A 16,000-nucleotide genomic window follows, 5' to 3' on the forward strand; every position below is an offset into this window, starting at 1 on the left:
GTGGGGCCTTTCATCATGGTCAGCAACCGTGGGCGGAAAGAAAGGAATACGGTACAGAGCCTGCTGGGGTGGCATGTATGCCTGCATGTGTGCGCGTGCGCACGCGCACACACACACGCACGCAGCTTACACCAGCAAGGGTCTCAGAGGCAGAGGGGGCTCTGAGTCCCAGAGCCCAGCGGGACCTTGAAGGAGGAAGGATGCTCCGGGAGAGCAATGCTGTGGGTGGAGGTACGGAGGAAAAGTTTTTTGTACTGTGATCAGGGAGCCCAAGGAGTTAGGCACCCCAGGGTCCTGGGCCGGCTCTGACCCCATCTAATGGCACGCACTTTCTCTCTCAGACTCAGGGGAGGCCTGCGCCTCAGGCCTTGAATCCAGAATCCTGAGTCTGGGTGTGGGGTGTGGTGGGGCTGGTCAGCAGGCATTCCAAGCATGGAACATTCTTTCCCAGGCCTCGGCTCCCGCAGCCCACGGGGTTGGCAGGCGAGGACTCCGACACTGCCCTTCCTGGGAAGCGTCCCTAACAGCTCGCCGAGGTCATTGCCCTGGAGGCGCCTCAGACCCCCGAATAGTGCCTGCTCCCCAGCCTGCTGCCCCTTGGAGGGTCCTGCCCTCCTGGCCCCCTTTGTCTCCGCTCACTGGGATTCCCTCCCATGCACACATGGGCTGTGGCCAGATGTCTCCTTGATGCAAACCTTGGAAAATGTGCCATGTGTCTGTGACCGCCAACAAAAATGTTTAATCGGTTGCTGCGGTTCTTCCATCTATCCCTCTGCTTTCGTTTTATTGGCTCTGCAGAATTTATCACCCAGTGTTAATTTGGCATTCCCTTCCTGTCACTGCCGAAGACGAGCCACCTGAAACAGACAAGCGACAGTGCAGAGGAATGGCGGCCTCAGATCCCCCCCTTCGCCCCCCGCCCCATGCCACGGAAGGGTCTGGGCTTCCCACAGGCTCAGCAGGGAGAGCTGGGGGCTGGCGGAGGATGACTGTGACCTTGGACCTGGTTAGAGATGGTGAGGGTGGGGGTGGAGCTGTAAGGTGGGAGTAACAGAGGAGTAACAGAGGAGTAACGGGGTAACAGGAGCAACAGAGGGGTAACAGAGGAGTAACAGAGAGGTAATAGAGGCGTAACAGGAAAGTAACCAGGGAGACCTGCCTCCCCCAGTACACCCAGCCCAGCGTGAGCAGAGGGGCTGGTACCCAGTGATCTCGTGAGGAGGCAGCCCAGCTAGCAAGCCGGGGTTTCCACGGACCTCCCAGGAGAACCTAGCATCCGAAGAGGTTAGAACAGTCCCATAGAGGCCCCCTCCCCCTGCTCCCCGGAGGGCTGGAAATGTGGAAAGGTGTCTGTGCTTCTCACAATGACTGGGACACAATGACTGGGGCACGGTGACTCCCTCTTTCTAGTGGGAAGGGCCAGGGCAGCCAAACATCCCTCAGCCACAGAGCAGGCCCTGCGTTATTTGCCTGCTGAAAATGCCAGCAGTGTCCCTTTAAAACCACATGGACGAGGACGGCAGCCCAGGGTCACACAGCCAGTTCCCACCAAAAGCGGCCCAAGGCTCTGGACTCTTCGTCTGGTCCGTCACCACTGCATCCTCCCCATGGCCCTAGTGCCAGCAGGTGGGGAGCAGACCAAGTATCTGGGGGAAGGGCCTGGACCAGCAACTGAGAAAGAAAAAGCCCAGCCCTGGAATACCTCTGACTACAAACCCAGCACAACTGGCAGGCCGCCTCACCTAGGGAGAAGCGAATGCCACCCCTTCGGGGCTGGCCTTTCTTCCTCTGGGAAATGGCTGCAGGCCAAGGGTGGGGGTCAGTCCGAGCCAGATGACTTAACATGGGTGTGGTGTCACAGGCAAATTCCAAGAAAGTCCAACCCAAAGGACTCCTGCTGCCAGGCAGCCTTTCACCTTGTGCTGAGCGATATTCCACCCCTTGTCCCAACTGAGCTTTAGGACAGCCCCTGAATTGGGCGGGACACTTTGTGAGTTAGGAAACTGAGGCCTATAGGAGGAGCAGAAACCTGCCAGGCCTGCAGGTGGGACAGATGCAGGCCTCGGGGTGGGTGTGCAGTGGGCCAGCCCATCCTTGCCCATCTCAGAGCTCTGAGGGCGGCTCCAGGGAAGATGCCCCGGAGGACAGAGCTAGGCCCACAGAAGAGAAGTGCAGGGCTGGTTTGGCGACATCTATTCAAATAGGCCGAGCTATTCACCAGTGAGGCAGGTGAGAGCAGGCGCCCCGCACCCAGTCAGGCTGTGTGGGTGCCCTACAGGGGCCTGAGGTGACAATGGGTGCCTGGGAGGCTTCTGGGTCCTGCCATGCTAGGTCAGGCAGGGTCATCCCACTTCCATGGGGCCCTGCAGCACCGAGATGGGGCAGAGCCTTCGGAATCCAGATGGAGAATTATGCTAACGGTGTTTCCAAAGTGCCCCCCTGCCCTTGTCTGAGACCAGGCCCAGCAGCCACTTGCCACCAGGGAGGCCAGCAACTTCTCTTCCTGAGACTGCATGAGGCCTTGGGGCCCGGCCAGGCTGGGCTACCCTGCAGCAGGGCCTTAGTACAGGTCATGGGGTGTCGGCCCCATCCGCTAATTGGGGTGGAGATGCAGAGAGGCCCTGCTCTTCCTGGGAGAGGAGAAAGCCAACCCACAGCCGGCCTTCTAGACAGGAGCCTCAAGGCAGCGGCTGCAGCTGCTGCGTCCTCTTCCTCGTCCTCCTCCTGTTTATTATTATTAGGATTCAGTTGAGGTGACACTTACATAACAAAACATTTTAAAGGTTCAGTGGCCTTTAGCACACACACAGTGTTGTGTGACCATCACCCCTTCCTAGTTCCAAAGCATTTTCATCCCCCCCAAAGGAGACTCTGTCCCCATTAAGTGGCCACTCCCCCATCCCCCCTTTTCCCCAGCCACTGCCAACCACTAACCTGCTTTCTGTTTCTATGAACTTAACTCTTCTGCATATTTCATATAACTGGAATTGTATGATGTATGACTTTTTTTTTTTTTTTTTTTTGGTGGTACGCGGGCCTCTCACCGCTGTGGCCTCTCCCGTTGCGGAGCACAGGCTCCGGACGCGCAGGCTCAGCGGCCACGGCTCACGGGCCCAGCCGCTCCACGGCATGTGGGATCCTCCCAGACCGGGGCACGAACCCGCGTCCCCTGCATCGGCAGGCGGACTCTCAACCACTGCACCACCAGGGAAGCCCGATGTATGACCTTTTATGTCTGGCCCTTTCATGCAGCACAGTTTCAAGTTCATCCACGTTGTAGCATGCATCAGCGCCTTGTTCCTTTTGATGTCTCGATACTATTCCATTGTATGGATAGACCACATTTTGTGTATCCACCTGTCAGTTGATCAAGGTTTCCTTTAACATCAGCTGTTAGGGCCACCTCGTTCTCCCCGGCACTGTCTCTTAAAGTTGTCGTCGGCTGCGCTGGGTCTCGAGGGAGTCTGGCCTGCTGGGTTACCTGTGCTGTGTGCCAAGCGAGGGCCGTTGCCAAACTAAACTGAGTCAGGACCTCCCTCATCTGTGCACATCAGCAGCCACCCCAAGATTCTGGATCTGTGAGGGGTCCCTCTCCTGCCTGCTCCCTCCTCCCAGGGGGGCCCTGGTGAGCCTCAGTCATCAGATGGAAGGCAAGAGGGTTGTGCTTCTCTTTTTTTTAATTTATTTTTTATTTTATGTTGGAGTATAGTTGATTAACAATGTTGTGGTAGTTTCAGGTGTACCGCAAAGTGATTCAGGTATACATATACATGTATCTATTCTTTTTCAAATTCTTTTACCATTTAGGTTGTTACATAATATTGAGCAGAGTTCCCCGTGCTATACAGTAGGTCCTTGTTGGTTATCCATTTTAAGCATAGCAGTGTGTACATGTCAATCCCAAACTCCCTAACTGTCCCTTCCCCCCGGTAACCATAAATTCCGTTCTCTAAGTCTGTGAGTCTGTTTCTGTTTTGTAAATAAGTTCACTTGTATCATATAAGCAATATCATATGATATTTCTCTTTCTCTATCTCACTTACTTTACTCAGTATGACAATTTCTAGGTCCATCCATGTTGCTGCAAAATGGCATTATTTCATTCTTTTTAACGGCCGAGTAATAGTCCATTGTATATATGTACCACATCTTCTTTATCCATTCATCTGTTGATGGAATTTAGGTTGCTTCCATGTCTTGGCTATTGTAAACAGTGCTGCAAAGAACTTTGTGGTGCTCTATCCTTTCAGACCATGTTTTTCTCCAGATATATATCCAGTAGTGGGATTGCTGGGTCATATGGCAACTCTATTTTTAGTTTTTTAAGGAACCTCCATACTGTTCTCCATAGTGGCTGTATCAATTTACATTCCCACCAACAGTGCAAGAGGGTTCCCTTTTCTCCACACCCTCGCCAGCATTTATTGTTTGTAGATGTTTTGATGATGGCCATTCTGACTGGGGTGAGGTGATACCCCATTGTAGTTTTGATTTGAATTTCTCTAATGATTAGTGATGTTGAGCATCCTTTCATGTGTTTGTTGGCAATCTTTGGAGAAATGTCTATTTAGGTCTTCTGCCCATTTTTGAATTGGGTTGTTTGTTTTCTTGATATTGAGCTGCATGAGCTGCTTGTAAATTTTGGAGATGAATCCTTTGTAAGACGGTGAATTTAATCGATGAATGTTTTGTGTGTTCTGACTGCTCCACCCACCAGCTGTTCCCCAGTCTCTCTCCCTTCCCTCAGCCTCTCTATTCACTGAGACACAGTATTGAAATCAGGCCAGTTAATAACTCCGTAACGGCCTCTAAGTGTTCAAGTGAAAAGAAGAGTCACACATCTCTCACTTTAAATCAAAAGCTAGAAATGGTGAAGCTTAGTGAGGAAGGCATGTCAGAAGCAGAGACAGGCCAGAAACTAGTCCTCCTGCATGAAACAGTTATCCAAGTTGCGAATACAAAGGAAACTTTCTTGAAGGAAATTAAAAGTGAACACACGAAGGCTGAGAAAGGGAAATAGCTTTACTGCTGCTATGGAGAAAGTTGTAGTGGTCTGGATAGAAGATCAAACCAGCCACAACGTTCCCTTAAGTCAAAGCCTACTCCAAAGCAAGGCCCTAATTCTGTGAAGGCTGAGAGAGGCGAGGAAGCTGCAGAAGAAAAGTTGGAAGCTAGCAGAGTTTGGTTCATGAGGTTGATGGAAAGACGCCATCTCCATTACGTAAAAATACCTGGTGAAGCAGCAAGTACTGATGCAGAAGCGGCAGCGAGTTATCCACAAGATCTAGTTAAGATCATGAATGAAGGTGGCTACGCTAAACAAAGGACTTTCAATGTAGACGAAACAGGCTTCTACCGGAAGAAGATGCCATCTAGAACTTTCATAGCAAGAGAGGAAAAGTCAGTGCTGGCTTCAAAGCTTCAAAGGACAGGCTGACTCTCTTGTTAGGGACTTAGGCAGCTGGTGACTTTAAGCTGAAGCCAATCCTCATTTACCATTCTGGAAATCCTAGGGCCCTTAAGAATCATGCTAAGTCTGCTCTACCTGTGCTGTAAAATGGAACAACAAAGCCTGGATGCCAGCACATCTCTTTACAGTATGGTTTACTGAATATTTTAAGGCCACTGTTGATACCTACTTTCTTTCCACATATTACTGCTCACTGGCAATGTGCCTGGTCACCCAGGAGCTCTGATGGAGATGTACAAAGAGATTCATGTTGTTTTCATGCCTGCTAACATCTATTCTGCAGCCCATGGATCAAGGAGTAATTTTGACTTTTTGGTCTTATTCTTTGAGAAATACATTTTGTAAGGCTCTAGCTGCTACAGATAGTGATTCCTCTGATGGATTTGGGCAAAATAAATTGAAAACCTTCTGGAAAGGATTCACTACTTTGGATGCCATTGGGAACATGCATGATTCATGGGAAGAAGTCAAAATAGCAGCATTAACGGGAGTTTGGAAGAGGTTGACGCCAGCCCTCATGGATGACTTTGAGGGGTTCAAGACTTCAGTGGAAGAAATAACTGCAGATGTGGTAGAAGTAGCAAGAGAGCTAGACTTAGAAGTGGAGCCTGAAGATGTGACTGAATTACTGCAGTCTCATGATGAAACTTTAATAGGTGAGGAGTTGCTTCTTATGGGTGGGCAAAGAAAGTGGTTTCCTGAGATGGAATCTACTGCTGGTGAAGATTGCCGAAACGACCACAAAGGATTTAGAATATTGCATAAACTTAGTTGATGAAGCAGCAGCAGGGTTTGAGAGGATTGACTCCAATTTTGAAAGAAGTTCTACTATGGTAAAATGCAATCAGACAGCATTGCCTGCCGCAGAGGAATCATTCATGAAAGGAAGAGTCAATCCAAGCAGCGAATTTCTTGTTATCTTATTTTAAGAAATCACCACAGTCACCCAACCTTCAGCAAACACCGCCCTGATCAGTCAGCAGCCATCAACATCGAGGCAAGATCCTCCACAGCGAAAAGATTACAGCTTGCTCAAGACTCAGATGGTTAGCATTTTTTAGCAATAAGTATGTTTTAACCAAGGTATGTACGTTATTTCTTTAGACATAATGCTATTGCACACTTAATAGACTACAGTGTAGTGTAAACATAACTTTTATATGCACTGGAAATCAAAAAATTCCTGACTTGCTTTATTGCAATATTCACTTTTAAAAATATATTTTTAATTTATTGAAGTATAGTTGATTTACAGTGTTTTGTTAATTTCTGCTATACAGCAAAGTGATTCAGTTATACATATATATACTTTTTAATATTCTTTTCCATTATGGTTTATCATAGGAATTTTTTTTTTTTTTTCGGTTCGCGGGCCTCTCACTGTTGTGACCTCTCCCGTTGCGGAGCGCAGGCTCCGGACGCACAGGCTCAGCGGCCATGGCTCACGGGCCCAGCCGCTCCGCGGCATGTGGGATCTTCCCGGACCGGGACACGAACCCGTGTCCCCTGCATCGGCAGGCGGACTCCCAACCACTGCGCCACCAGGGAAGCCCCAATCATAGGATTTTTAAAATAAATTTATTTATTTACTTGTCTATTTTTGGCTGTGTTGGGTCTTCGTTGCTGTGCGTGGGCTTTCTCTAGTTGCGGCGAGCGGGGGCTACTCTTCGTTGTGGTGCACGGGCTTCTCGTTGCAGTGGCTTCTCTTGTTGTGGAGCACAGGCTCTAGGCACGCGGGCTCTGTAGTTGTGGCCCACGGGCTCTGGAGCACAGGCTCAGTAGTTGTGGTGCACGGGCTTAGTTGCTCTGCGGCATGTGGGATCTTCCCAGACCAGGGCTCGAACCCGTATCCCCTGCATTGGCAGGCGGATTCTCAACCACTGCACCACCAGGGAAGTCCCCTATCATAGGATATTGAATATAGTTCCCTGTGCTATACAATAGGGCCTTGTTGTTAATCCATCCTATATATAATAGTTTGCATCTGCTAATCCCAATCTCCCAATCCTTCCCTCCCCACCCATCTCCCCCTTGGCAACCACAAGTCTGTTCTCTATGTCTGTGAATCTGTTTCTGTTTCCTAGATATGTTCATTTGTGTTGTATTTTAGATTCCACATATAAGTGATATCATATGGTATTAGTCCTTCTCTTTCTGACTTCGCTTAGTATGATAATCTCTAGGTCCATCCATGTTGCTGAAAATGGCATTATTTCATTCTTTTTTATGGCCGAGTAATATTCCACTGTGTACATGTACCACATCTTCTTCATCCATTCACCTGTTGATGGACATTTAGGTTGCTTCCATGTCTTGGCTGTTGTGAATAGTGCTGCTATGAACATAGGGGTGCATGTGTCTTTTCGCATTATAGTTTTGTCTGGATACATGCCCAGGAGTGGGATTGCTTGATCATATGGCAACTCTATTTTTAGTTTTCTGAGGAGCTACCATACTCAATATTCGCTTTATTGAGGTGGTCTGGAACTGAACCTGCAATATCTCCAAGGTGTGCCTGTATAGTCTTCTGTCTCCCCCATCACCTGGCGTAGGGCTGGGCATCTGACACCCACCAATGAAGGCATGAATAAATTAAACATGTGAGAAATTCTTTTTCAAAATCTTGTTTTCATTTCTTCATTTGCCATGACCTTGACAGTGATCTTAGGGAGCATGAAAGTTGGATATAGAGATGAATTTTCTAAACAAGTTGGAATGTACTGCTTTGGACAATGTCAAGCTCACCGCTGGTGGAAGTCTGCAAGCTCAGGCTAGATGACCAGCTCATTGGGCTACCAGACAAGGGATGAAAAATCATTGGAAGGTGGTTGGGCCATGCAACGTAACCTTTAAGGTCCTCCCTCCAGCTCTGAGATTCTAGAAATAATCCCAGGTCCAGAACATTCCACTTAACACCACATTCTCAGCAACAACTGATCCGTGCAAGTGGGGAGAGCTGGGCTAATACTTCTACCTCCTGGAGGAGGGACCTAGTAGGGAAGAAGCACATTCTCAGTGACCCTTGGCCTCAGACACAGACCAAGACCTCATGCCGGGCTGTCAGGGTGACATTCAGAAGGAGCTGAGAGGCCACCACACGGACAACCCAAAGTTTGGGTCCCTGGTGACTCCTCTGGATAAGCACAAGGTTCCGTCTCATCACCCTGATGTATAACAATAATCCTCATGTTTACAAAGATAATTCCGCCCATTGTAGAAAATACAGACAAGACAAAACGAGAAAAAACAAATCGCCCACAGACAACCACTATTCACTTGGTTTATGTCGACAGTGACCAAGTCACTGGACATTCTCATCACCCACAGACAAGCACTATTAACTTGGTTTACGTCGACAGTGACCAAGTCACTGGACATTCTCATCACCCACAGACAACCACTATTAACTTGGTTTACGTCAACAGTGACCAAGTCACTGGACATTCTCATCGCCCACAGACAACCACTATTAACTTGGTTTACGTCAACAGTGACCAAGTCACTGGACATTCTCATCGCCCACAGACAAGTACTATTAACTTGGCTTACGCCCAGTGAGCCTTTTTCAATGCGCAAGTGTGTACGTACACACTTTTTCCTTAAGAAAAACGGGGTTATAGTGGACCTGATATTCTGGAACGCACTTTTTGTCTGTGAATATTTTGTAAATGTCTTTTCATGTACATACTTTTACAACCACATGCTTGGGATTCTACCTAGTGTTTTGTTTTTTTTTAATTAGCAAATAGTTGAAACACATCAAAAACATAGTGAACCATTTAATGCACACGTGTGTTCCCACCATCCAGCTTTGTCAAATCCTAACATTTTGGCAATCCCCTGCCATACAGTGGCTGCAGCCATTGTACGATGTCCCCAGATTAACCCTCATCTTGGACTTGTGGGATTTCTCCCCGTTTTCTGCTGTTATAAACAGCAACAGCCCTGCAGACTCACTCCATCTCAGCGTGACTCAGTTTGGGTTTAAGAGCAGTGACCCTTGAGCCCGTGTGACGCCACCCCCTGCTCCTCTCCTGCCCAGAGTCCTCTCTTCCGCCCTCGCCTCGCACCACTTCTGGCTGTTTCTGGCTGTCGTGGCGTGTCCTCCCACCCAGGCGGCAGTTCATTCATGTGGGCCAGTGGCATAGAGGGAAAGCCAGGCCCAGGCTCTGAGCCTCCTGGTTCAGTCTCCTGCCAGCTGTCTGGCCCTGGGGAGGTCACTTAGCTTGTCTGAGCATCAGCCTTCCTCGTCTGTAAGAGGAGGTTAAAAATATCCATCTTAGAGGGATTTTGTGAGAAACGAAATAATGTGTATAAAGTCCCTCTATTAGTCTAGGTTTTCCAGAGAAACAAAACCAACAAATATAACCTAGATGTGTATATTTATGTAATAAGAGAGATTTACAACTTCTTGGTTCATGTGGTGATGGAGGTCAAGAAATGCCCCAGATCTGTAGGGGGCAAAAGCTGGAGGCCCAGGAGAGCTGATGATGCGCATCTCAGTGCACATCGGAATCTGCAGTGTTGCAATTCAAAGACAGTCAAGCAGAGAGAGCAAATCCTTCCTCCCTCTGCCTTTTGGTTTTATCAGGTGGATTGGATAGGGTGAGGCCCGTTCACGTTGGGGAGGGCAATCAGCTTTTACTCATTCTTCCAGTTCAAATGCTAATCTCATCCGAAACACCCTCCCAGACACACCCCAAATGAGGTCTGGCCAGATATCTGGGCACCCTGCGACCCAGCCAAGTTGACACGTAAAATTAACCTCCTAGCTCCTAATACAGAGCCTGGCACAGAGGAAGGACTTGATAAATGGAAGCTCTTGTTAATTTATTCATTCAGCCCACATTTTTGAGTGACTCCTTGCCAGGTGCTGTAGGTGGTACTGGGCGTGAGGATTCTGCCCTGACCATCAAGATGCAGGCCCAGCTCAGGTGTTTGCGGTCTACTGGGAAGCCGCCAAGGGGACGTGTGTAATGAGAGAACCGGAAATGGAGCGTAAGTCTCCTGCTGCAGTCAGTAGGAGACCTCAGAGGGAAAGCAGGCTGCTTGCGGATGTGTGAGGTGCTGGGTGCACGGTGGGGATAGAGGACCTTCAGGCAGCAGTCACAGAGCAGACGAGGGACAGCGTGAGCGACCACAGCATGCCTGGTTGTTGACTACAGCAGGGAATGGTGAGAGATGTCCTGGGGACCAGGCCAGGTCATGAAATGCCCTCCATGTCTTGCTCAGGAGTGGGGGTCTTGTTTTGAAGGCAGTGGGGAGGAGGCTCCAGGCAAGAGAAGCGGGTGATGAAGTTGGACTTTTAGAGAAATCCCTCTGGCAGCTGGTAAGCAGCAGCGGTCGGAGGTGGGGGGAGACTGGAATTTGGAGACTATTTAGGAGGTGCCATTTAGCTGTAAGAGGTTAAAGGTTTGACCCAGAGCAGTGGAGGTGGGACGGAGGAAGGGACAAGCTGGACAGAGTTGAAGGAGCTAAACTCTGCAGGACTTGGGGACCGGCCATCCTGGGGGAGGGGGCACGTGCGAGCGAGAGTGAGGGTGAGCATGACTTCCGGGGGAGGCTGGCCTCCTAAGAGGGGGTGGGGATGCCCTGTGCTAAGCCTGGGAACTGCTGCAGGAGGAGGTCTCAGCTGGAGTCGTGGACTGGGTGGGGCTTCAGGGTGTCGGGTGCGAGTTGAAGCCAAGGGTGCAATTGTCCGGGGATAAGGGAGCGTGAGAGGAGAAGAAATGGAGCCCCAGGAAACAATTCTGGGATGGAAAGCTGACTGAGAAAGTGGAGCCAGGGAGGTGGGAGGAGAACCCAGAGGGTGTGGGATCCTGGAAACAAAAGGAGGCCTTCTGGAACAAGGAAGCCGGCAGCACACCTGAAGCTGCTGAGGGGTCATTGGTAACCAGGGTCGATCAGTTTTCCTGGAATGTTGGGTGCTGGCATCAGACTGCAGTGGGTTTAGTGGAGGCATCTCTTCAGAAACTTGGGAGAACGTGGGGTCAGTGAGAGATGTTACAGGGTGGAGGAAGTGGAGATGTTCCTATGCCCAGAGGGAGTTCTGGGACAAACCTGGCACATCACGTGGGTTCCAGTTTCTCTCTTCGTCACCCAAGCCTAGCACGGTGCCCCCTGCACAGTGAGTACACAGCCAGGGCATGTCAGTGCTTAATTCACTGCCGTTTGGTCATGTTGTCACCACCGTGCTCTACCCCGTGGGTCTTGAACCCATTCTTTTAAGGTAGCTGGGAACCTCCTGCCAAAATGAACCCAGCATGGCGGGAGACAGTGCAGCCAGTGTGCCTGGGAGCCCAGGTCCCTGGAGATATCAGCTGCTGCCTCTCGGAAGGGGGTCATCTTTAGACCCCTAGGGAGGAGGCAGTCTCCATTCACCATCCTCTTCCGCACAGATTTGGAAGACTTGAGGGTGAAGGAGGGAAGGGGTGGCTGCTGGCTCTACTCCTGTTTTATCAACGCCTAACCCCAGGGGGCACCCTTGTGCTGCCTGCAATCACCCCTCAACCTGTGCATGTCATCCAGCAAACCTTTCTTTTGCAAACCAGTTCAAGACTGCTTTTAGCCCCCACAAACGTTCCTCACATTTCCTAAGTTCTCCTTGTAGCTGGATCCCGGACTCCATGTCTTCCTTTTGCTTCTCTAGTTTAACCGGGGGCTTGCAGAGGAGGGAGCCTGTAGCCGTCTTGGCAGCAAAAACTTGCCCAAAGGTACATCTGCTTCTTGAGGAAGTACCAGGGGTCAGCCCCCAGCGGCCTGCTGCCCATCGTGTGTCTTCCTCAGCCAGGCTGTTCCCCTAAGCCGTGCAGCACTCCGCTCCCCAACGCCACCGGCTGCAGCCTTCCAGGGGCACAAGCTCAGGGCGAGATGTGTGCTGCTCCGTTTTCCCCGGCTGGCGGGCCCGGCTTTGGGGATGGCTCTGCAGGGAGCAAGGGTGCCAGCCCCCACTCTGCTCAGCAGGCAGTGAGCCAGGGGATCTCCCTCTGCTTGGGGAAGGGGTGCCTTTGAAAAATTTGCTCAAAGGCGTCTGATAGACGAGCAGGTGTTTCTGCCTGCATCTCCCAGGGTTCCTAAACCCTAGGAAACTCATCAGGCCTCATCCCAGGGAAAGAGGCCGATTCCCCTAAGGGGAGGGGCTCAGGCCTCAGGCGGCAGGAGGCCAGGAGTCCTTGCTGCCACCTGAGCGAGGCAGGGCCTGGAGCAGATGCAGAGGGTCAGGACTTCCCATCCTCCCCTCGTGCTGCCTGAAGCCTGAGCCCCTTCCCTTGGGAGAAATGAGGGGAGTCCCTCCTGAGAGCGGGGCTTGCCGAGGGAAAAGATGAGGCCTCTGGGGTGGGAAGGAAGAGGGGCCTGGGGACCAGAAGGTTTACTTGCCCCTCTCAGCCTCAGTTTGTGCATCTGTAAAATGGCATGAGAGCTTGGATTATAGTAAATAATAGATGGTGCCATCCTGGAGATTTTGCCAAGACTCTGGCCTATCTTGATTGTCAGAGCATCCTCATCTCTGGAAGGTGAGACTGGAATGAAGGAGGCTGAAAACCCTTAGTCCCAGGTGGGACAGAGGCAGCTGGAGCTGAGGGTCCAGGTCCCTCAGTCCCACCCCCCTCAAAGCCCTTTGCAAATCTTAGGGGCAGGATTTCAAGGCCGCGGGCCCTGGGGTGGGGGTGGGTGATAAAAATAACCCCTCCTTAGTGTCCTCCTGCAGTTCTGTTAACAAAGCTCTTTCCAACGGAGCTTTGTAGCAGCTGGCTAGCTGAGGCAGGCAGCACGGGGTCACTAGTTCTGCCTTCCTGCAGGCTGACTGAGGGCTTCGGCCGATGTCCCATGGTTAGTAAGGGATAGTCAGAGCCCAAAAGGGGGACCTGACCTTTGACTCCTGATCTAACTCTCTTTCTCCTTCTTGCATCTGGGCATGTGGTCTCCCTGGGTTTACCCAGGGCATTGTCACCTTACACATCCCTGCCATTCTGTTGGGTACTCCAGGGGAGTTTGTTTAAAAAAAGGCATATTTCTGGGCCCTGCACCCAGAGATCCTGACATCCTGGATCTTCATGAGAGCCCAGGAATCTCCATTTTAAACAAAATCCCCAGATGTTGCTAAAGCAGGGGGTCCTTGCCTGCACATGGAGACACACAGGCCAACAATGGGTTAGTCAGTCTGGGTGAGACCCGTGCTGGGGGCCGTGACACGGCAGGGCAGCATGGCCAGGTCCCTACCTCCACGGACAGCAAAGGATGCTGCAGGGGAAAAACCCCTGGGTGGAGTGTTTCAGAGCTGGGTTCTCATTCCACCTTTGACCCTGACTCGGAACAGCCAGTTCCAGGCCATTTCCCATCTACAGCGGGAGGCTGGCCCAGGAGCTGTTTCCCAAGCCATCTCCACAGCTGCCTTTTGGCTGTTCTGTTTCCATGGGCTGGGCTAGGAAGGAAAGTCTCCCTCACAGGGTGGGTCCCCTGTGGATGGGCCAGCAAGGAGGGAAGGCAAATAGGTGGCCAGTACTCCCGCTGTTCCACTTGCCTACCTGGTACCACCTTGACCCATAAGCCCACGCAACCTCCATCCCTTCCTAGAGCACAGAGGCCCCGCCGGTGCTGTCTGCCGTCTGCTCCTCCCCTCTCTGGGGTTCCTGGCTGAGTTTCAGCCTGGCCAGCTCCCTTCCTCATACCCACACTGACTTTTTAGTAAATGCTGCTTTGTTTATAAAGCAGGATGATTCCTTTTAAATGAGGTAACCTAGAGGAGTCAAATTCATAGAGATGGAAAGTAGATGGTGGTTGCCAGGGGCTGTGAGAAGGGGGAGTTGATGGTTAATGGGCACAGAGTTTCAGTTTGCGGTGATGAAAAAGTTCTGGAGGTGGTTGGTTGTGATAATTGCACAACAGCGTGAATGTGCGTAATGCCGCGGTTCACTTTTAGAAATGGTTCAAATGGTATAATTCATGCTTGTATATTTGACCACAATTTCCAAAGACGAAGCAATAGCAGGGCGGGGAGAAGCGGGTATCACATCCGGACCAGGCCCTGTTCCTCTCTGTGCTAGCCTGGACTTTTTGCTGTGGGAGCCCCAGAATTGGGATTCTGAGGTGGATGTGGCTGGTGTATCATTTCAGAGGAGACAAATACTGAGTTTCAAAGTCAGCACAGTTCGAGGGAGTGAACAGCAGCAAAAGAAACTAGGACAGTATCTGGCGTTCTTATGCAGCTTGAGTACACTACACAGAGTCAAACAGCTCTGGGTCCAAAGGCCGACTCACCTCCCGATGCCTGAGTGACCTTGGGCAGCTTCCTTAACCTCTCTGAGCTTCAGCTTCCCCTTCAGTAAAATGAGAATCATGTGTGAGGAGGGTTGGCCCAGGCTCTGCAACCTACTGATATGTACCAGATGGCAAATGTTAGTCTCATAATGAATTGGAAGATTTGTATCTTCTAACTCATCTCTCTAGCAGAAGGGGAAACTGAGGCCCAGAGAGGTTATTTGACTTGCCGAAGGCCACACAACCAGCCGATTACTGAGCTGTGACCTCAAGATATTGGACCCCAACCCAGATCTCTCTGCACCCACTCGCAGCTGTGGTGCAGTTAAGCGAGAGATTGGGAAGCCACGTGGAATGGGCATCAGGCTGCCACATGTCCCTGTGTGTTATCAAACATGGTGACAGAGCTGGCCGCCACCAGCATCCCTCCTTCTCATCTCTTCAGAATAGTCCTTTATGGGGAAGAGGTAAATTTTAGCAGCCAAGCCTTTTTGTGGCTTAAGTGTGGGTAGAGATCCCTAGGCTTTCTACAGCTTTGCCACATTCAGATGGCTGGCCTTGTACTATAGGCATGTGGGAGCAGGGACCTCACCTGGTGTGAATTACTGTGAACTTCTCATCTTGGTTCAAGGAAGGGCCTACGACAATTGTACCAGGGTCCTATGAGACCAGCTTTTAAGTATCTTCTTTGGAGAAAGATGTACTCTTGGTGAGGAAACCGCTACAGAAGGCGGAGGCATTGGAGTGAGTTCCTGAGGGCTTTAAGGAATCAGACATGCATGCATTTGTTCATTCATTCACAACTTGTAATCACTCAGTGTCACTCTATGCCAGGGATTAGGGGTAAAGGAGAGAAATCAGACAGTGTCTCCTGAGCCTGAATTGGGGGATCAGGCAGATAGTCACCACAGAGTAAGATCAAGTCCAAGGGAGGGAGGGTGGTGATTGATGGTCCAAGGCCTATAGGAACACCCAGGAAAGAGGCACCGAGCCTGGGAGGGTAGAAAAGCTTCATGAAGGTGACATTTGAGCCGTGGCCAGAAGGAGAAGCCCTTTCCAAGAAGAGGAAGGGGAAAAGGCCCTGCTGGTTAGCACACAGGCCAAGATGCTCTAACAAGAAAACCAAAAACACATGGACTTAATTAAACAAGGTGGGGTTAAGGCTTACGTGGTGGCTTGGAGCTGGTGGGGGCCCAGCATGCTTGTTGCCAGCCCTCCCTAACTGAAGACACCTCCCCACCACACCTACACACCCACATTCTAGTCTTTGGG

At 50.7% G+C, this 16,000-nt stretch overlaps 1 protein-coding gene across 1 annotated transcript in view; it reads left to right on the plus strand.

The window, feature by feature from the left end:
* TMEM266 (transmembrane protein 266) overlaps window positions 1-16,000 on the plus strand; it is a 144,952-nt gene that overhangs the window by 78,387 nt on the left and 50,565 nt on the right. The gene's annotated exons all lie outside the window — the stretch shown is intronic.

Source organism: Delphinus delphis, chromosome 2 (genome assembly GCF_949987515.2).
Source record: "Delphinus delphis chromosome 2, mDelDel1.2, whole genome shotgun sequence".
NCBI classification, from domain to species: Eukaryota; Metazoa; Chordata; class Mammalia; order Artiodactyla; family Delphinidae; genus Delphinus; species Delphinus delphis.